General features: G+C 36.5%; 1 pseudogene across 1 annotated transcript; it reads right to left on the bottom strand.

Moving 5' to 3' along the window:
- Positions 1-1,256: 1,256 nt before the first annotated feature.
- LOC306668669 (mortality factor 4-like protein 1) lies at positions 1,257-22,148 on the bottom strand (annotated as a pseudogene). The gene is made up of 2 exons (XR_013766727.1): positions 11,684-22,148; positions 1,257-4,387 (listed from the first exon to the last, which is right to left on the bottom strand). The product of XR_013766727.1 is annotated as a mortality factor 4-like protein 1 (transcript).
- Positions 22,149-22,265: the final 117 nt, after the last annotated feature.

The raw sequence follows: 22,265 nt of genomic DNA, 5'->3' as shown, positions 1-22,265 counted from the left end.
CAACAGAATGAAACTAAACCCATATCTCTCACCATGCATGAAACTAAACTCAAAATGGATTAAGGACCTCGGAATCAGACCAGAGACCCTGCCGATTATAGAAGAAAAAGTAGGTCCAAATCTTCACCTTGTTGGTCTAGGACCAGACTTCCTTAACAGGACTCCCATAGCACAAGAAATAAAAGCTAGAATCAACCACTGGGATAGATTCAAACTAAAAAGCTTTCTCTCAGCAAAGGAAACTATCAGCAATGCGAAGAAAGAGCCTACAGAGTGGGAGAATATCTTTGCCAATCAGACTTCAGATAGAGCACTAATCTCCAGAATCTATAAAGAACTCAAAAAACTCTACTCCAAGAATTCAAATAATCCAGTCAACAAAAGGGCTAAGGAAATGAATAGACACTTCACAGAAGAAGATCTACAAGCAATCAACAAACATATGGAAAAATGTTCAACATCTCTAGTAATAAGAGAAATGCAAATCAAAACCACCCTAAGATTCCATCTGACCCCAATTAGAATGGCGATTATCAAGAATACGAGCAACAACAGGTGTTGGCAAGGATGTGGGGAGAAAGGTACACTCATACACTGCTGGTGGGACTGCAAATTAGTGCAGCCACTCTGGAAAGCAGTGTGGAGATTCCTTAGAAAACTTGGAATGGACCCTCCATTTGACCCAGCTATCCCACTCCTTGGCCTATACCCAAAGGACTTAAAATCTGCATACTACAGAGATACAGGCACATCAATGTTCATAGCTGCTCAATTCACAATAGCCAGACTATGGAACCAACCTAGATGCCCTTCAATTGATGAGTGGATAAAGAAACTGTGGTATATATACACAATGGAATATTACTCAGCCATAAAGAATGATAAAATTATGGCATTTGCAGGCAAATGGATGAAATTGGAGAATATCATGCTAAGTGAGATAAGCCAATCTCAAAAAGCCAAAGGACGAATGATATCACTAATAAGTGGAGGATGACACATAATGGGGGGGAGGGACGGGTTAGTGTTAGGGTTAGAGTTAGGGTTAGGGAGGGGGGCAAGTATGGAGGAAGGAAGTACTGTATAGAGGGTAAAGAGGGGTGGGAGGGGTGGTGGGAAGGGAAAAAATAACAGAATGAATCAAACAACATTACTCTATGTAAATTTATGATTACACAAATGGTATGCCTTTACGCCATGTACAAACAGAGAAACAACATGTATCCCATTTGTTTACAATTAAAAAAAAAAAAATAATGAGTAACAAAAGTTCCAGAAAACTCTTATGGACTCCTATTTTAGCCAAGCTCAATGGCAAGCTAAAATGAAAAAAAAAATTTTTTTTTGTTCACCATTGCATATAACAAGGTTTTTTAAAAGGCAAGGGAATAATAACACAATAATCAGTATAAGGATTACTTTTGGCAGAGAAAATAGAGATGAGCTACAAAGGAGTCTTAAATGGTGGTGGTAGAATACAAATCAATAAGCCAGGTGATGAGTTTTGAGGTATTCATTTTATTATCTTATTGTATCACTTGCATATTTGATACTTTCTCTCTCTATATAAAATGTTACATAACTTTAAAAAAATCTTTCTTAAAAATGTGTGTTGACAAAAGTGAAGAAAAAAGCTGTGGGAGTTGACAAGCTAAGGAATTTAACATACAGTTTTGAAGGGGTTGACAGCATAGGCAATAAGATCAGACATATTGGTAGTTCTATCAGTGACTCTTCCTTTTTCTCACTTGTCTTCTGGAATGATATATAAATCTTCAACAAATAATTGAGGAGTGATCAGTAGGTCAGTAGAGGAGGATAATAAAATGGATTGAAGGGTAGAACAGTCAGATGACAAGAACTCTGGCTGCACCCTGACCTTAAACACTGCCTTGAAAACCCAATTCACACAAAACATCCTGGCTCAGGAATTCAGGCCCACCCGATGATACTCCTTACCTGTATGATCCCTACCCTGGATTTCCTTTCCTCATGTGCTACCTGCTTGTTGCCCGCCTCTGATCTACTGGTCACTTCCTCCATGGTGGACTCTTACCCACTACCTAACTCCTTTCTTGGCCTCCAGGGAGCCCTTCCTTCCATCCCCTATTACTGGGACCTTTCTTAAACATCTTGTCTGACCAGTCCACCTGCCTACACATTTCTACATAACCCAGAACAAGAGCTGGGCAGGAGCCCACAGAATAAGTATGAAAAGGACTTCTAGTCTATGTGGATTTTTTAATACACCCTGGGGAAAAAAAGTCACTTCTGTGCTTTTGTTGGCCCTTTGACTTTTTTTTGGTATTTATTAGCCAGTGTTAAGTGCAGGATTATAACTTATATAAAAGTTCACTCTATGAGTTAATAAAGCATCCATCGTGTTCACTTGTATTCACACTGAAAATGAATTGAATGTAGCAGATTTTTATTGAATGTAGCAGTTTGTGTTATGAACTAATGAAGTATGACATCTGCCCATATTCTCATTAGAAATGAATAAATATGATAATTTCTTCCATGGCTTAGGAAAAATTCTTTGAGCTCTGAATTAGCTATATACTTTCAAAGAAGTTTAGTTTCACAAACAAAATTCCCTTAATTTCTGCTACCACCTTGCTGGGGATTGTTGCTATTAAGAGCTTTCAGCTGGTATAGCCATTGTTCCCTGAAATATCAAATGATTTTGGTGAATAATCTTTACCTGTGTTATCCTAAGGATGGTCAGACATTCATTTTTGTAATTCTAATGAAATATATTGGGACAGTGTGTCCAGTTCCAATTTAGGGGAAAAGAGAACTCCAAGGCCCTTATATCAGGACACCTTTGGGAGTGAGAGGGAACCCTATTTAAAATGTCTACCAATCCACCATGAAGGTCACTTCCCTTTCCTCCATTCTATGATCATTTTTTTTTTAATTTAAAGAAAAAATGTATTGAAGGTTTGAAAAAGAATTCCTAAGAAGATTGACTTTTCCAGAAAACTGTAGCTATACAATGCATTGTGTCTATCACATTAAAACATGCATATGACACACAAATACAAAAACCATGAGAGAAGCCACCATTCTTCAACAATTTGAGCAAAGATTAATGCTTAAGGAACAACATGGATGACTTGCAAAGGATGGGCTCTTTAAGCACCGTTTTAAAAAAAAAAAAAGGAGCACAAATGGATAAGTGTGTTCAGTTATGTACTCTGAATTGAACCTTTGGCACTAGGAATCAGAGCATTTTTGTCATATAGCATTAACACATATTAGTAGTGTCAAAGGAACAGAAGCACCAGCATTCAAAAGTAGGTTTGTCAACTAGGCAAACACTCTACAGCATATCTTTCTGTTGTCCATTATTGAATATACTGGTAGCAACTTTGAAAAAAAAAAAACTTAAAAAAAAGGAAAAGTAGCAGTAATCCCTCCTATTTTCTCTGTTTTTAAATTCAAACAGAAAACAAACATCAATTTTGTTATACACTAACATCTTCAAAGTACATCATTTGTACAAGAGAAGGACTAAGAACAAAAGTGTGTTTATAGAGATCCAAACACAAGTGAGTGAAAAGCACCTCCTCACACTGCTTTCTGATGGTATTCAGGAGGGGTTACTTCATAACCCCTGGCACTAAACAAAGTTGTAGAGTTCTTTACCAGGTTGAGGAAATTGTGACGATAATTCAGTAATAAAGCAAGGCTCTTCTCATCCAGAGGTGTATAGGCCAACATTGCTCCAATTTGTACAAATACTCTCAGTAGATGTGGAGATCCATACACCTGGGACATGGGTGCATCAGGATGATTGGCAAGGATTTCAGCATACTGTGGTCTCTCAAATTTGTAGAGCAGTTGAGTGCCCAACATTATATTGAAGCATTCTTTTATTCCTGCCACAATTTCATTAACAGCATACTTCTTATTATCTGTGTTTCCTCCAAATTTCTTATAATTTGCATAATCCTCAAGAATCCACATTCTTCTTAGCAGGAAGATAAAAGAGCTGTTTTTGTCTGGTAATTTAGTCCCAGTCATCAACAAACCATGGTTTTAGCTCTTCAGGAATCTTTACTTTAACTTCAACCTGTTCATAAATGTTTCTTCATTTTCAACAGTAGGATCTACCTGGGCCCTTTTCTTCCAAGTTGTCTCACTGTTACTGCCACCATCTCCATTTCCAGGTGTTTTCTGTTTGTTCTTTTTTGTTTTCACTTCAACACTTTTCTGTTGCAGACCAGATGTCTTCTTTCCTGGAGAAGCGCCTCTCAACCTCCCCTCTGCATAATGCTCCTGATTGGCTTTTTGACGTTCTCACTCTTTCTACAGATTGGTGTCCACGTACTTGAATACTCTGCTCTCTGGAACCCATTCATCCCAATTTTTATTCCAACTACTGTAATGTATAAAATATTTCACTTGTTTGTTCTTTATGGAAATCTTAACACACTTTGCTTCATAAAAGGAGAGGCCCAAGAAAGCACAGCACTTGCTGACCCTCCTGGAATTTTGGCTTCAGGTCCCACTTGAGCGCCATTTATAATGCTTTGCTGCCTCCTCCTTCTACCCCAATTACTGTCCCCTACTCTCTACCCCATCCAACGTCACGTCAGATACATGGTCAGGCACAGCCAGATCTACATCCCTCCATTCTATGCGTTTTTAATAATTAGTTTGTTCTACCACTTATGCCAACTATTTCTAGACCGTTTGACACTTTAAAAAAGGTATTGGTCATAAAGAGATTTTAGTATCATGATATATGTCCTTTTTTCTGAAGAGCCCACCTTGACCATTAAGGCAACCTGACACCCATAACATGGAACAGTGGATCTATGGGGGTATTTGAGACAGTCATTCTACATCTTCTTTACCTGCTTCCAACCTGCTCTCTGTTCAACCCAGTTCCCTTCAGGTATCCCACATTTATAATCCCACAATTTGAAACCTGCTGCATGGACTCAACATTGGCATCTGAGCTCTCAGTTCTGAACCCTCAGGCCTTCACAGGCATTGACTTCCATCTTCCCTCTGGCTGTCCACACAAGCCTCTCCCTCAGAAAGGCACCTCTCCCCTGACCTCCCTCTCACAGCCAGCTACTGACCCAGCCCTCAGGTTGAACAGCCCCCTGGCCCACCAAATGACATCGGTGGAATCAGATATAACTCTATCTCAGACCTCTCTGCAACCTGAGAGCTTACTGAGGGGCAAAACTGTGTGTATGGTAGTGGGATTTCAGGCAAAAAGAGATAAAAGATGATCTATTGTAAATGTACACACCCACTTTAAATTATGTACTTGGGCCAGGTGCAGCAGCAGCACACACCTGTAATCTCAGCGACTTGGGAGGCTGAGGCAGGAGGATCATAAGTTCAAAGCCAATCTCAGCAAATTAGTGAGACCCTGTCTCTCAATAAAAAAAATTTAAAAAGGGCTTAGGATGTGTCTCAGTGGTTAAGCACTTCTGAGTTCAATACCTGATACAAAAAAAAAAAAAAAAAAAAAAAATCACACACTTAGATTCCCATTCTTGTTCACTTCTTAAATTATAGCTAAACTGGAAATGTAATATAGCAATGTTGAACCTTGGAGAGAGTAAATATAAATAGTTAGCTTTCTATAAATAGGAAAATACTTTTTAATGCTTAAGATTTAGCTATAGTTATTTTTACTCAGGAATTTCTCCAATTTTTTGCTAGGTGGAGGATCAAAATTATCTTGCACCAAAACAAGAGAAAAATATTATGTAGTATTTATGTGTTAGTCCCTAACCTTGCATGCACATTGATTAATACAAGGAGATTTAAACAAATACTAATGTATGGATCCTGTGCCTAGATATTCTGAATTAATTTTCTCAAATATGCCTGAGCATCAAGGGTTTTAACACATTCTGGGTGCTTCTAATGTACTGCTAAGGTTGAGGACTGCTAATAACTTGTCATTAGGCTAAATATGTGTACCTAGGCCCTCACTGACTCTTCACAACAACCTGTGAGATGCCAGCACTGCAGATGAGGAAGCTAGGGCTCAGAGAGGTTAAGTAATTTACTCATAACCATGCAGCTAGTAAGAATCTAAAACAGAATTTCAAATCAAGTCCATATGACATCAAAGTCCAAGTACTTAACCACTAGTAAGCGAGGAAAAGCTGTCATTGTGGGGAAGGACAAAATTAAATATGGATAAAGACCCGCTTAACAACTTCAATTTCTCAATCCAGAGTCATTACATTTTTACTTGAAGACATAGCCAAATATTAATCTCTAGGACCAATCTTGACATTGAAAGCCACATTAAAAGTTTACCAAGTTCACCTATCGGCATTGAACCCTTGATCTGGAAACTGAACTCTTGCCTTATGCCTATGAACAATGGCCCTAAGGTGTTCTCTACCTTAGTAAGAATGAACATAAAACACGTGCAATGGATTTGGAAGTCCCAGGTTCAAATCCCTTCTACATCTGTTGCAGCACTGTGACATTGGTAAGTCAATTAACCTCTCTGAGTCTCCACATCTATAAAATGTAAGAGTTAAAACCTATATTGCAGAGTTGTAGTGAGTAATGAAAAGGTAACAAATATAAAAAAGAATAACAGAACGTCCAGCTCATAGCATGCTCAATAAAGAGTAGATGCGTGGTGGTGCATGCTTGTAATTCCAGCATCTTGGGAGCCTGAGGCAAGAGGATTATGAGTTCAAAGCCAGCCTCAGCAATTTAGCCAGGTCCTAAGCAACTCAGTGAGACCCTGTTTCTAAATAAATATAAAAAGTGTTGGGGATGTGGCTCATAGGTTAAACACTTCTGGGTTCAATCCTGGTACCACACAAAAAAAAAAAAAAAGTAGATGCATTATGATTTTAAAAATTAATGTTTGTTTTTACCTGGTGCCCTGTTTCAATGAAGTAAGACTGTTGCTTTACTCTTTCAAAAATAGCCAGAATACTGCTATTGAAACCTAATTTTTGAGCCTTCACTTCAAAGATGTTATAGCCCATTCTGTGATGCCTGAGACTTTCCTTTCAGGATGGCAGCCTGGTACTCACAGTCAGACCTTACTTGTTCCACACTCTTACCATGTTCTTCCTGCTTGCCTCCCAGAGACACTAGAGGATTTCTTGATACAGGGACTATATCAACTCAGATCATTGCAGGTCATCCATCTCAGGACCTATCAGAATCACCCAGGTGGCCCCAAGAAGAATGCTCTCTCAGTTTCCAAATTTCCAGTCCTCTCCTCTCTGGCCCAACTTGATCTTTTTATCATAACACATTTTATGACTTCTGCCAAGTATAAAGCATAATGTTAACACATTGATTTGTGCATCATAAAGTCAACATAATTGGTTTAAAATTGGGGCTGAAGGGTAAAGCAAACCTTCCCAGTTTCCTCAGAGGGACCCGGCCTAACCCAATGCCACAAATGTGGTGGGGACAGAATCCTCATTTATTCCAATCATTGCATAATCAACATAGATAAAGAGGCATAATTCTCTTGAGAGATTTTCAAGGTCCTCCTTAAAGTGTGTTTCCCTCACTATTGTGGTTCTAAACTATGGCCACAGCCTCAAGACCAAATTATAGCCTTTGGCGGCTGGTTTCAGTCTGGTGGTTACGGCAATGAATTTGGAGTCAGGAATCCTGGAGTCTCAGCCAACTATTCCCTGGGTAACCACATGCAAGTTAGCTGCCCTTGTCTCAGTTTTTCTATCAGTCAAATGGGATAATTTTTCCTTCCTCCCATCTACTTCAAAGGCATATGTTAGGACAATTAATTACCCCACAGCCACATAAACTTGGAATTTTCTATGCAGTAACAATGCTATTGTCAGCTTTTTCCTTCACAGTATAATCATTTACTCTTGGGATTATTTTAGGTTTGGATGGCTGACTGTCACAGCTGGAGTTTCATTCAGGGGTGTTTTTCTCTAGGGTCTCTGAGCCACATACCCAACTGCCTTAGTGCTGGCTGAGAGAAGCAAGAGCATCTTCCAAAACATTAAACCAAAAAGCCTGGATTCAAGCCCAAGAGAACAACATTGCTGAATCACATTGACAGCTTTCTTTAGTTCCAACCACCTAGACTTCTCCATAAAATAAGCATTTGATACCATTTGCAAAATACTGTAAAGAATATAGTTTGGGGTTCTCAGGTAAACAACACTGGTTAAAAGCTTTTCATTTCCTCTTCCTATCCTTGTATAACACCAATCTTTCGTTATCAGACATATTTCTATTACTTACACTCCATATTTTAATGATATTTAACCACTGAGAAATTCTATTAGCTTTTTGCATACAACTATTAACTAATCTAATGGAAGTGGGAACCCACCCTCAAATATTGCTTTTGGAGTAACTTCGAGAAAGAAATAACTAAGCTTGAGTTCTTATAGTTAATAAAAGTATACCAATTGAGAAAAGAAAAAAAATTCCATTAGCAGGTATATTTAAAGGTACTTAGGCAAGTTATTATTTATATTAGATTTTTCCTCTTTAGTGTTGCTTTGTGGATGTCATTCTGAATAAGAATGCAAGCTCTTGACAGTTTAGTAAAATATTAAAGTGTTGCCACATATGTAAATTATGAATACATTCAATTCTGGTTTTAGAATTGTTTGCTGACAACTGAAATAGAAAAAAAGAAGAAGAAATAAGGAGGAGGAAATAAACTTCATTGTATTCATTCTTTCCTGCTATAATTACAGTACTGGGTATTTTAACCAATTATAGTCCACAACTTTAAATAGTGGGTTAACTTATTAATGCTTAAATAGACATATCCAAAAAGAATGCAGTGAAGTATTTCATGAACATTAGATATGGGAATATTAACTCATGTAGTATATTAGAAACTTCATTCATCAATAAGTTATAGGCTCAGTATCCCAAGTTCTGGTCTTTGTTCTGCTACTAACTCTGACTTTGGATAAGTCATTAATATTTTGGGGATTCAGTTTCCTCATCATCACAGGTTGAACTGTTTCCCTCCCTGTTCCCTCACCCAAAAAAGATAATGTTGAAATTCTAACCCCCAGTACCACCGAATGTTTAAGACCTTGAAAATGGGGTCCTTGCAGATATAATTAGTTAAAATGAAGTAACACTGGAGTAGATTGGCTCCCTGATGCAATATAAGGATTGCTGTCCTTATAAGAAGATGTTCATGTAAAGACAGTGACACACAGAATACCATGTGATGACAAAGGCTTACATAGCTGCAAGCCAAGAATGTGGAGGACTGCCAGGAAACCATTAGAAGCTAGGAAAAGGCAAGGAAAGACTCCCCTGCAGGTTTGAAAAGGAGCATGGCCTTGATTTCAGACTTCTAGAATTTCGGATTCCTAGCCTGCAGAATTGTCAGAATTTCTGTTGTTTTCAGCTCCCAAAGTTTGGGATCCTTTGTTATAGCAGACCTAGGAAAGTAAAGCACCTATCTTTCAATTTAAAGTGCTGAACTATTAAAGCTTCATCTAGAGATATATTTTTATTCTAACTCAGGGGTCAGCAAACTTCTTCCATGAAGAGGAAGAGAATAGTCAGGCTTGGTGGTGCATGCCTATAATCCCAGCCACTGGGGAGACTGAAGTGGGAGGATCTCAAGTTCAAAGCCAGCCTCAGCAAAAGCAAGGAACCAAGTAACTCAGTTGAGACCCTGTCTGTAAATAAAATAACAATATAGGACTGGGGATGTGGCTGAGTGGTCGAGTGCCCCTGAGTTGAGTCCCTAGTATCCCTCACCAAAAACAGTTAGATAATATATATTTAAGGCTCTGCATATTATGCATTTTTTGTCACAAATATTCAACTCTGCTAATTGAAAGTTGCCATGAACAATCTATAAATTAATGATTGTGGCTATGTACCCTTAAATTTTATTTATGGATGCTAAAATTTGAATTTCATATAATTTTCCTGAATCACAAAATACGATTTAAAACTTATTTTTCCCACCACTTAAAAATAATGTACAAACCATTCCTAGCTTCCAGGTCACACAAAACAGAAAGGGGTCCGAATTTGGTCTGCAGGTGCAATTTGTTGAAACTTTTCCCAAGTTGTTGACAAGTTTGATGCACTGGATAGAAAGCATCACAGAAAGACCAATATGCAGCCTTTTTCTAAGTATGCCTGAGTTAGGTTACCTGACTTATTGTGGGTGATAATGATTGTACTCACTGAGGGGTATCTCTCTAAAATGAAAACATTTTTTATAAAAGCATATGAAATCACATTTTCAAATGCAGACAAAATAAGTCTACAAAATTAGAAACTTCATTTCATTACTTTCTCTCTAACATTCAAAGTTTGTAGTAGCACAAACATGAATAATGTAAAGGATCACTATTTATTGAAAATTTATAGAGTGACTGACATTCTGCTAAATGCTGTACACAATTATCTCATAAATCCTACAATAACCCTACAAGTTACATCCCACTTTCTCCTTTACAGATGATGCTTAGAAAAGTTATGTACCTGAGGTCAGTACATAAGAGTCAGAAATGAATCAGATGATTCTGACATCACAGTTTATTATTTAAAACACTATCTATACTATTGTTAATTTCTTTTTAGGGTTAATTTTAAATTTTCACTGTCAAGAACATATGGATAACAATACAATCTACAACCTTATTACTAATAATTAATAGAATCTACAATGAATAACAACAAATAAAAGAAAAATATAGCACATTCTAACATTAAATTAGATCAGAAGTAAAAATTTAATTTTCTTGTCACAAATACTGGAATTACATGAGCACATGGCCTAACCTTAAACTACTACTTAGCCCTGGGGAAAACAGAGTACAATGTAAAACTAGATACTGTTTTATAATATACTCTTGTCTTAAAACCCAATGAAAGAGAAGATAAAAAACACTAAACCTGTTGATAGCATGATAGCATTACAGTCTTCATTCAGGTGTATTGACAGATGCAGAAAAGAGAAGAAAGGATCTAGATGCCAGAGAGATGGAGGATGGTGTAATCAAATACAAAACCATCTGGATCTTGTCCCTGTGTAATCTAGTGTTTGTGTTTAAGTTATACCTTTTGTATCATCGCCTGACAGATCAGACTGAATTTCTAACTTAAAGAATCCTTTCAGCACACACAGATGAGCAAAGTATTCTTTGAGGAAATTATACTTAATCTGTATAAAGGTTAAGTCAATGAAAAATTATTAAAATGGTAGAACAGGACTTGAGGGTTTAACCTCCAAGGATGCCATCATGACTGGCACAAGGAGAGCATATGATATGTCCTGTGTACAATGTCCACAGAATGCAAACCTAGCAATCTGCTTTGTGTTACTTTCTAATAAATGTCAATGGGGCAAGCATGCTTATAACTTGAAATATATGGGAGGGAATTCAGTAGCTTGCCACATGGAAATACATACTCCCTGTTGATTCCAGGAAAATGTCAAATCAGCTCAACTGCTCCAAGGCTCTTGGTCTTCACTTCTGCATTGATTAAGCCACAAATGCTATTTTTGGCATGATTAGCTGCATTCTTGTTGACTCAATAAGAATAGCAAGACTCATAGATTTCCATGAATACAACTTCCATAGATATTTTGCAGCCAGACAAACCTTGAATAGACAACTTGCTTTAAAACAAGTTAGAAGTGAAAGTTGGCAATAAGATTACAAGTCCAGCTGTGGTGCCTTTTATTTACCTTTCTGGGATGACTGGATTATGGAACATATGTCTTATGCCTGGGTTTCAACACCAACTTCATTACTTACCAGTTGTGTGACTTGAAGTAAATCACTTAGCCTCTGTCTGCTTCCATCTGTAAAATGGGGATATTAGTACTTAGAATTAAATGAGATTTAATTTAGATCACAAATTTATCCAGAGTAATGTGGGCTTGTATATACATATGGCTTGTTACATATAGCTATATATGCTAGTTATTACACATAGTAATTAATTAAAAGTTACTAGTTCTCTGCCTCTCATCTAGGACTCTAAAATTTCAGTCTATTATTATTGTTGTTTTAAAGTAAGATATGGCTTTCTACTAAACTCTGGTGACTGAATAAGTGGCATCAGCTACCAGCAAGTAACTCTCTTCCACAAGGTTGCATGAAGTGGCATGATCTCTTATGACCCAACAGTATACTAATATAATCTTACCTCCAGACTCACTCTCATGTATGTTGAGATAGAAATGACTAGTGCTGAGTAAAAAACTCCTCCCTGTATATCCCAGTCTTTTGCAGGTATCATGAATTCAGTCATGTCAATGGTCTATTAATTATTAATTACAGAAAAGAATTGCTTGTCCTTCCCTTTTTCTTTTTTTTATTTTTCTTTTTTATTTGATACTGGGAGATTGAACCCAGGGGCACTCTACCACTGAGCTACATTCCCAGCCCTATTTTGTATTTTATTTGGAGACAGGGTCTCACTGAGTTGCTTAGTGCCTCACTGTTGTTGAGGTTGGCTTTGAACTTGAGATCCTCCTGCCTCAGCCTCCTGAGTTGCTGGCTGTGCCATTGTGCCCAGCGTATGTCCTTCCCTTTTGAAGGATACCAGAGTAGACATATATGGAGATGGGGGTTCCTGTATTGGACTAAGTTACCAAAACAGCACAGTTACCTAGAAGAGATTGTGTAAATAATAAACTTTAAAGTATCAAACCACTATAATATGGGCTGCACAGAATAAGCCTGGTCCATCCTGAAAAGTGTAAAGCACTCACATCCCACCTGCACCCCCACATTGCCTCTCCCTTCTCCACCTTCCACCTACCCCATTCCTTTGTCTGACAGGTTTCTTGTTAATCTGAGTTTATAACTTCTTTGTTCCTCAGAGAAGCTTACTGGTCATCTTTCTAAGTAGATCTTACCAGAGCTGCTAGACATAGCTGTGAAGGTTGTACTTTGTACAAGAGAATCTAGCAAAAACTCAACAAACAAACAAAAAAATCCATAGGGACCAAAATCTATCCTAGCTCTACTTGCCAACTTCAAGAGAATGCATTTTCCTAAAGGAAGGAAAGGCATGTTCTAATGTACAGAGAGACATTGCATAGGGTGGAAATAGCCCTGCCCCTACTGACACATCCCCACTTTCCAGCTGTGAAACAAAGGCCAAATAATTCAGTCACTGACACTTAAACCATGATTAGAAAAACACAATGATATGGCATTGGGCTGTTCTGTTGCCTATCACTCTGCCTATTGATTGAATGATTGAACCACATAGATATTCCTGCAAAGAAAATATAATTGAAGAAGGAATATTCTTGCAACTATTTGTTCTTCTATGATAGGGCCCACCACAGTCTCAGGTACCTATAATTTGCCTTCAGTTATTAAAAGAGGTGGAAATTAAATTTAAAAATCTTTATAAATATCTAATACTTGGTGCTATGCTACAGTTTTAAATAATTAGCCCTTCACATTCACACACTAGCTTAAGAAAAACGCATAAGAACTTTTCTTAAATTTCCTTCAAGCTACATTTTCTAATTTTAGAGACATTATGGAAAAATAAAGATCTCAAATTATGCTACTCAGTGCTTTATTCCTACCTCTTCAGTTTTCTCATTATTGTTTTATGTTTCCCTTGTCCTTTGCTCCCAATTTAGATCACAAATATATCCAGAGGTAATGTGGGCTAGTATATAGCATACCAAGCAGTGAACACATTTATTGTTAAAAAGGAAATTAGAGAGTCACTGCTCCTTCCATTAGGAATCCAACAGTTATGCTTCCCTTCCTTTACAAAGTTTCCTTTTACCATATTAAATCCCCAGTCTTCCTTTCATGTTACTTTAAGACACTGATCAAAATCTTTTGTTCCTATTTCCTTTCCCTATAAAAGAAAATTAGATTTGTTTTCAGGCTTTAATCCTGCTAAGATAAAGCGAATCAGCTGTGTTTTCATTACTGTCCAGTCTGTTCCATCAATCACTGAAGGGAATCACTAAAAGCAATCAGTGAACAAGGTCAACAGCACTCAGCAGAGGGCCAGTGCAATGGTACTTTAGCAGATCAAAATGAACACTGGGAACAGAATGACAGTGCTTCACAGCCCAAAGAGGCCCAGGACAGCTTCTTAGGAAGCCGTCCCTAAATGGAGAGAAGATAAGCGAGGGAAGGAAATTATCTTTATTGTGTAACAGGTCTCCTGATACTAAGCTTATTAATGTCATAAAGAGTTAAAAGGTTCACCTGGGGGTTAGGGTTATCTTTTCTTGGTACAGTGACTCAGGTTTGGAACTTTGAAACAAAAAGCCTAAATTTTCACAGATCCTGTTCTCTAGCAGTTTGTGTTGTCACTTCCAACAGAGTTGTAGAATCACAGACAGACATAGATTATCTGTTGTGGTTAACTGGTTGCAAGCGACACAAACCAACTCTGATAAACGTTTTTTAAAAATGGGAATTTATGACAAGTGAGGATTATGGGATTCTGTAATGTGGTTGAAGCGTCCATTTGAAAAGAATAGGATGCAAGATGATCTGTAGGGAAAGGCTCTGAAACTATTCAGTTATCTGGGGTGAATGAGTTGATACTTCCCCCCATATCTGAATCCCTTTGTTTGAGATAGAAAGTCCCTTAATAAAGTTTAATTGGCCTAGAGTCTATAAGCCTTCATTCTTTGGTCAGGTTTGGTAAAAGACACTGATTTTCAGTCTCTCCAAAACTGCAGAAAAATTAAGGGTTGATGAATAGAATGAGGAAGGGAGGTAGTATTAATTACCCATAAGAAAATCTGGGTGTTGTTATCAACATAAGGGACAATGTGTCCTGATGGTCAAGATGAAACCAATGTCCATTATGGTATCAAAATAAATTGTTTTAACCCTAAAGGTCAGGAATCTTCTACTTAATTAGCATTAACATCACATAAGTCACAGGTAGATTTTTCATGTGTAAACTACCAAACGAGTTTCAGTAAGTAGTATAATATTTGATGCATGGTAGCTATTCAATAAGTGTTTGTTGAATGGGTATTATTCTTATCCTTTCCTATATGCCATTTCTATTTCCTAATATCTAGCGAATATTCTGTATTCAAAAAAGATGAAATAGAAATCACCAAAAGAGAAGGCTCAATGCAGTGGGAAGAGTACTATATTAGAATCTTTTCTTGCTTCTGCCCAGTGTGACCTTGGGAATGGGTTAAACCACTTTGGGTTTATTTCCTCATCTATAAAATGAAGTGGTAGAGGTAGATGCTTTTAAAGAATCTGCCGAATTCTATAAGTCTAACATCATGGTCACAAATATATAGATGACAGAGACTTTACAAACTTAGAAAAATGTTTATAATTTTCACAGTATGAAGTAGCTTTACCCTGAATCTGGAAAGAAAGTAAAACCTAACTTACTTGGTGGTGTTTAGGAGAAATTGCCAATATTGTAGAAAATCTAGATCACTGTTATCAAACTTTAAAAGAAGGGCAGCAGAATCAATTTTTCAAATGAAATCTTACATTGAATCACAATGTCTAAAACAAATAAAGGTCAAAGTACTCTGAATGAAACAAAGGAGGGGTGCCTGAAGTCCTACTCTTGTACCTTCTCTTACAGGTTCTGGGTGACATCTTTGGCTATCATCATTCATCTATTTCCTAATCATCCCTAGACTCTTCTGTACTGTGAAATAGTTTTGAGATTACCAATTTCATGCAGACAAGAAAAATTAAATCAAAGCTTTTCACTGGAAAGTAGAGTCAACTGATTATAAGCCAATTTTGTGAATCTATAAACAATTTAAATTTGAAAAACAAAGTAAAATCTAACAGCAATTAGTTAAACCCCTACATTACTGACTAGTAATACATAGTATTATTTTATTAAAGTTAAGAGTTAGGTTCCAAACCCCAACAAATAATACAAATTACAAATTACTTATTTAACACATTATAAAATATAAAGAAAACTCTCCAACATATAAAACAGCTTTTAAATTTTGCTTATAATTTTGATAGATTTTAGTAAATCAAGTCAGGCATGGTGGCATATACCTGTAATTCCAGTAATTCATACAGCTGAAGCAGGAGGCTTGCAAGTTTGAGGCCAGCTTTCACAACTCAGTGTAATCTATCTCTAAATAAATGAGTAAATAGCTTGGGATGTAGCTCAATGATAGACCACTCCTGGGATTAATTCCTAGTACTGAGATTTTAGTAAGTCATCTTTCTGTATAATTTTTTTCTTACAGTCCTACTTGAGAGAAATAATGTGTATGTCTCTGAAGCCAAAGTAGTTTCACATGTGGCCTTTTAAAAATCACTAAGGCAGAACTTTACTAAAAAATATTAAATGACATAATCATCTCTGTGGTTCATGGTAAGGACATTCTTGACCTTAACAAAAATAAACACTTGTTCTGGTTATAAAATCAGTATTGTAGCCATTCCTCTACTTGTAAGTATCACCAAAATCATTAAGATAACGTACTCCTAACTTGGACTATGGGTTTCATACAAAACACCAATGAGTCCTTGAGAATGAATTTCGTTCCTTGTTAAAAGTCTTATCCTTGTTAAAGTCATCTTTATTTATGATACTAATGTAGATAAAAGCACATTGTTTTACCTTAAGGGATTAAGCTTGAAAATATAAACAAGAACCATGTGATCAATTTGTTAAATAGTTATTGAGCTTTAATGATGCCACATTTTGGTCAAAGTAAGAAGCTATGATTTTTCTCTAAGACATTTCACCACAGGCAGCAACAAATGTATTCTTCATAGTCATTAGGAATCCTACGAACCTCTTTTGGCAAGACAAAAGGTTTGAATTATCTACATACAACCAATTAGATATGAAATGACTTGTTTTATGAATATGTGCCTTACAAACAAGAAGGAAGGCAAAAGCCATCACTCTTGTTATAAAAGGTCTTCACTGTTTTCTTGTCTATGCTAATTCTGCCAAAGTTTCTTGGTCTCCTGATCCATGATTTTAAGGTTCACTTTAGGGCAAATATTTAAATATACAAAGTATAGCCTTGGGATATAACAAATGGTATTGATGCCCTGCCCTAATTCCATCATTTACCCTTTCCAGGCAGAAGAGTTCCACTTTCAACTGTCAGCAATTTTAAGATTCTCCCTGAACACTTTCTCTGGTAGCTAGAACCTATTCTCCTTATACATGGGCCATACCAGAAAATGCTGGGAATTTTCCCTTCTGAGTAACTTTCCACAAATTACTGACTGAAATTGGTAAATGCCCTGGCTCTTGGAATGGGATAACTCTAAGATATACTGTAAATGGCCTCCCAGAGTTCCTACGTGGAATTAAGGTCTAACTGCCTAAAATGGTAATTTGTTGACTGATACACGAGCTTCCTTCTCATTCCTGCCTGCCATCCTCATTCATTTATCACCTCTGATTAAAAAAACCTCACAAACATTGACTCCTACTCTATGCTAAGTTTACCTCTGAGAGAATCCAAACTAAGACAAAGGGATTGAAAGATGAATACAGTCTGGGTTCTGCTTTTAAGAATTTCACTCTGAAACAGGAGACCACTAATAAATACTACAAACCAACAATAAAAACAATAAAAGAACACACACAACCTTACATTGTAAATTGAGGTGTATTGGCCGAATTGAAGATGATAATATGCAATTTTAAATGTGCTAAGTATCATTGGCATGTTGGCTAACGGTCCTTCCTGTAATTCTAGATATTATTCTCACTGGGGAAAAGCTGCAAGACTACCTTTAACAGTTACTTTAATTAAGAAATCATTTTGCCTTGTTGCCATGCCATATTGTTTTAATACTTCCTGAATACTGGACCACTGCAAAAAAGTAACAGTGATGGTAGGACTATGACAAGCTTCAATTTCATGACAGCTATGAAACAAAAGGGAAAACCAGAATGATAAAGTAGTGATTCTACCTGATTAAAGACACACTATAGCACTATGAAGTGAAATTTTTCCTTACGTCAAACTTTTGATATTTCATCAGTTCCTAATGCAACTGGATTAATAACATGCAATCAATAACCTGACTAACATCAGTTGTTGTTTTCTGACACTGAAGGAAATTCATTTACAGTACAACAGTAATGAACCAAAAAAAAAAAAAAAAATCAGATAGTATTGCTGAACATTTCCCAGAAAACAATGTGTCATGAAGTAGACATTTTAGACTGATAAGGGAAGGCCTGACTTGTGAAGATGAGGACAGCAGACATTCCAGGGAACAACTGGAACACCTGATTCAAGCAACTATGTATTCAAGTTACTCAGTTTACTCCCTGCTTAGGTGATTTATTTACTAATTTACATTTTACTCTTCAGAAATGATCAAAATTACAACAGTATGGAAAGCCTGAAGTCAGAATGGGGCTCTATAGAACAATTCAGATTTTATATTGTTTAAGACGACTTGACAGCAAGTAAGATAAAGGGGAACTTGGTCTAAATATCAGAAAGAGCCCCACTCTCCCTTTTTTTTTTTCCCCAGAACAGATTATAAAGGGGGTGGGGAAGAGAATTTGGGAGTTAAGTGATCATTGGAGTAGAACAGAACCTAGTGATGATGGTTAGATTAGGTTACTGGTAGGAAGGGTTGATTCTGGATATATCAGATAAAATGTTTCTGGATACAAATAACCAAATATCCAAACTAAGAGTATTTATTTTAAGGAAACATGTAGGCTTACTTTACAGGAAATCTAGTCCTATAGCTGGCTCAATGACATCCTCGAAGAATCTTGTACTTCCAAACTTTTTAGTCATTCTCATTGTCAACCTAGAAGAGCTGCTACATGACTACCACTAACAATTAAGATTAAATGCTCCCATATTTATATTCAGAGAGGCTGGCTTCATGTAGCTATTTATGAGGCAGGACTCCTTTTTGCCAGATGGCTTTAGCCTCCCTTTTAGTTCCACTTGCCCAAAGTTACTTAAATCTGGTCACTGCTCCATCCTTTATCCAGTCACTTGCAAGGGAGGTAATAGTTGTCAGGACTGGCTGAAGATAAAAGTAGGTTCCACCCAGACTTGGGAATGGTGCTATGTCATGTGGCCTATGTGAAAGGATGGATAACCAAGAGGATAAAGAGATTAAGAAAGTGGGAATGGATGCTGAGTAGGCAAGCAGTGCTACTAACCACATGGAATATGCTTTGGAGGTAAGAGTGAAGGTTTGCCAATGGATTAGATACAAAGAAAATGGAGAAAGGCAGTAATGGTAGTGAACATCTGTAATCTGAGGCAAGCCTTGGCAACTTAGATCCTGTCTCAAAATAAGTAATAAAAAGGACTGGGAATGTAGCTTGGTGGGGAAGTGCCACTGGTTCAATTCCTCGTACTCTACCAACCCACCAAAAAAAACAGAAAAGAGGATTCAAAATGAGTTCTTAGATTTTTTGCTTCAAACTAGATAAAAAAGCTGAGATGGGGAAAGTCTAGAGGAAAGATCAAGTTTGAAAATAATCAAGGTTTCTGTTTTCACCAAGCTAATTTTAAAACACTTGCTAGACATTACAGAGGCAAAGTTATTTAGCTGTGTATAGTTCAGAGTTTCAGGGACAGGCCAAAACTGAGAAGAGGGATTTGAAATCAAAGAGTTTTTTTTAAACAATCAATATTGATGAGATGACTATAGAACATATGGATAAAGAAAGAAGTAAACTCAGGGCAGTCTGAACAAGTTTAGAGTCAAGATTTAAAGATGGGGTACAATAGGATACTTCAAAGTACAACAAAACCCAAGCCCAATCCCACAGTATCATATATGTGGGTCGGAGGAGGGTGGTTCAAATTGTCAGTTCTCTGCCAAAAGGGTGAGATATACTACTCCTCTCAACTTGAAAGTGTAGGGCAAAAAGGCTCTGGGTATATTTTACAAATACAGTGTAGACAAAAACACATGATAAAAAGTAAGACATTAGTAAGTACATCCAATAATATTTCAAAAAGGAGTTGGCTCATTATGATAGTCCTCTAAATTAAAACATTTGGTGGGAATGGGATGAAGGAATATAGAATCCCTTGGTAATTTTAAGCAAAGACCAAAAGAAAATGGCATATAATTACATCTACAATTTGATTTAGAATGAAACTGATTACAGAAAATTATTGGGACGTAATTAGAAAAATTATAATGCAAAATGGGAGTCATCAGTAGTAGAAACATTTATTTGACTGCATCAATAAAAACTTCTACAATGGAGCAAGTTTGCAGTAAACTTCAATTCTTCTATATCCACTCAGTTAAAACTTAAGCACTTATGTTGAAGAGACTAAGTGATGTTGAAAGAGAAACCCAAAATTTATGGAATAGTCACTATCCTTGAGGTTGTTTTTGACCATTTCATAGCCGAGTGAAATTATGGGCAAACCGCTCACCTTCTTGGTGCTTCAATTTCCTTATTTGTGAAATGCTGATGACAACATTATCTCACAGCTGTGAAGAATAGGACATATAAAAAGCCTAGAACAATGTCTGGTACACAGTAAGTACCATAAAAGCACTGTTACTATGGGAAGTAAGAACTTCCGTATAAACAGTAGCCCAGATTAGTAAGAAAAAACAAACAAACAAAAAAAACTACAAAAAAGTTACTGATCAATTCATCATGGCATGCTATTTAATCTTTGGTTAAACCCATGTATTTTACTTTACAGAACAGGAAAACTGTTACCAGTTGTTCTGAAGCTTGCTCAACAGAACACACAGCTAATAAGCAGCCAAATTATGCCTCAACTTTTGATGTAACACCAGAACTCCTGTACTTTCCAAAATATGCAGGAAACCTGGACTCTAGTTCTGTATCTGCAGGACTGCTAACTAGGCAATCCTGAGCCCTTTCACATCCTAACTTGGTGTCTGAGACTGTTTTCTATTTGATAAAATAGAAATAATAGGTTCCTCCTGCCTGCTTCACAGGATCATTGTGAAGATCAAAAGTTAAAAAAATCTATAAACTGTAAAATCCCATAATATTTTTCAGATGCCAGACTAGTCTCAATTCCCACCTCTGATGTGCTTCACCATCCTGTACTAAATCCCAATTTCCAGGTACCCAATCCTTAATGAAAAAAATGGATTAAACTAAATTATATTATGGACAAAACACTTTGGATAAACATAGATACCATTAAAGTCTCTGCCCAGTTCCTATGAGGCTTCAAAATTGTACCTCATCATTTTAAACTCAAGTCACATGAAGTGATCATCACTCTGGGTCCTGATCTGACATTGTCAAGGTGACCACTGTTATGAAATCTAATGGTTACATTAACCATTAACCAGAACACTGAGAAAATAGACATCAAAATATTTTTTAGAATGTTACTACATCAATATGACTCATTGTGCCTCACTATACTTAAAAATATGTAACTTATCTGTACATGACTTTTACTTCCCAAAGTTCTTTTGTGTTCTGTAGTCCACTTGATCATCTAGCAATTCTGTCAGGGAGCCAAGGCAGGTTTATTCTATCTTAAGATAAAGCATATTCATATTCAAAAGCATTTTGAGGCATAACATATTTTCAAGTCCTATCTTGGTATCTGTTTACTGCACTGTGCTACATACATATTACATCTGATATCACTCAATGGTAGTATGTAATTCCACTTTTATAACACAAGTTTGAAAATATTCCTTTAAAAAAACCCTGTACATAAGTTACTATCAGAAAAAAAGTCCTTTACAAACCAAATATCCCACTGACAACAGTATCAATGGTAACAACATATCAACAGTATGGTAATAGCAATCACTTTGTAGAAACTTTATTGTAGAAACTTTATTGTACTCAATGAATCTGCTCAGTAGTACCTGAGAATATGCACATTTTGATAAAGTATTTTGAGCCCACTTCCCAAATTTTAATAGAAGATACTATTCTTACAACTGTGATCAATCATTTAATGGAATGTAAATATGAATAATACTCAACCATTAATGATATTGATGGATCAAGAACTACATAAATTACAGCAATTTTAAATTACTCACATTTTAGAAACATGAGTTCTAAAGGGTCACCTTATAAATGTCAATGAATACTGCCTAAGTTATCAAAATATAGAACACATTAAGTTTTAATGTAATGTGAAAGAAGTACTTCATAAAATTGGACTAACATTTAATTGATATGGCTTAAGTAAAGTACTGGATTGGGAATCAGATGAATTCATTTAACCTAATTTTTGGGTAACCTTTTTTTTAAGTTCAGAATATGAAATTTTACTGTCTCAGTATAATAATAAGGTTCTGGGAAATCATGACTACAGTCAAAATATTGAG

The sequence above is a fragment of the Sciurus vulgaris genome, assembly GCF_902686455.1.
Source record: "Sciurus vulgaris genome assembly, chromosome: 8".
Classification (NCBI taxonomy): domain Eukaryota; kingdom Metazoa; phylum Chordata; class Mammalia; order Rodentia; family Sciuridae; genus Sciurus; species Sciurus vulgaris.
The sequence above is the reverse complement of the archived record's forward strand: the minus strand, read 5'-3'. Positions and strand labels throughout refer to the sequence as shown.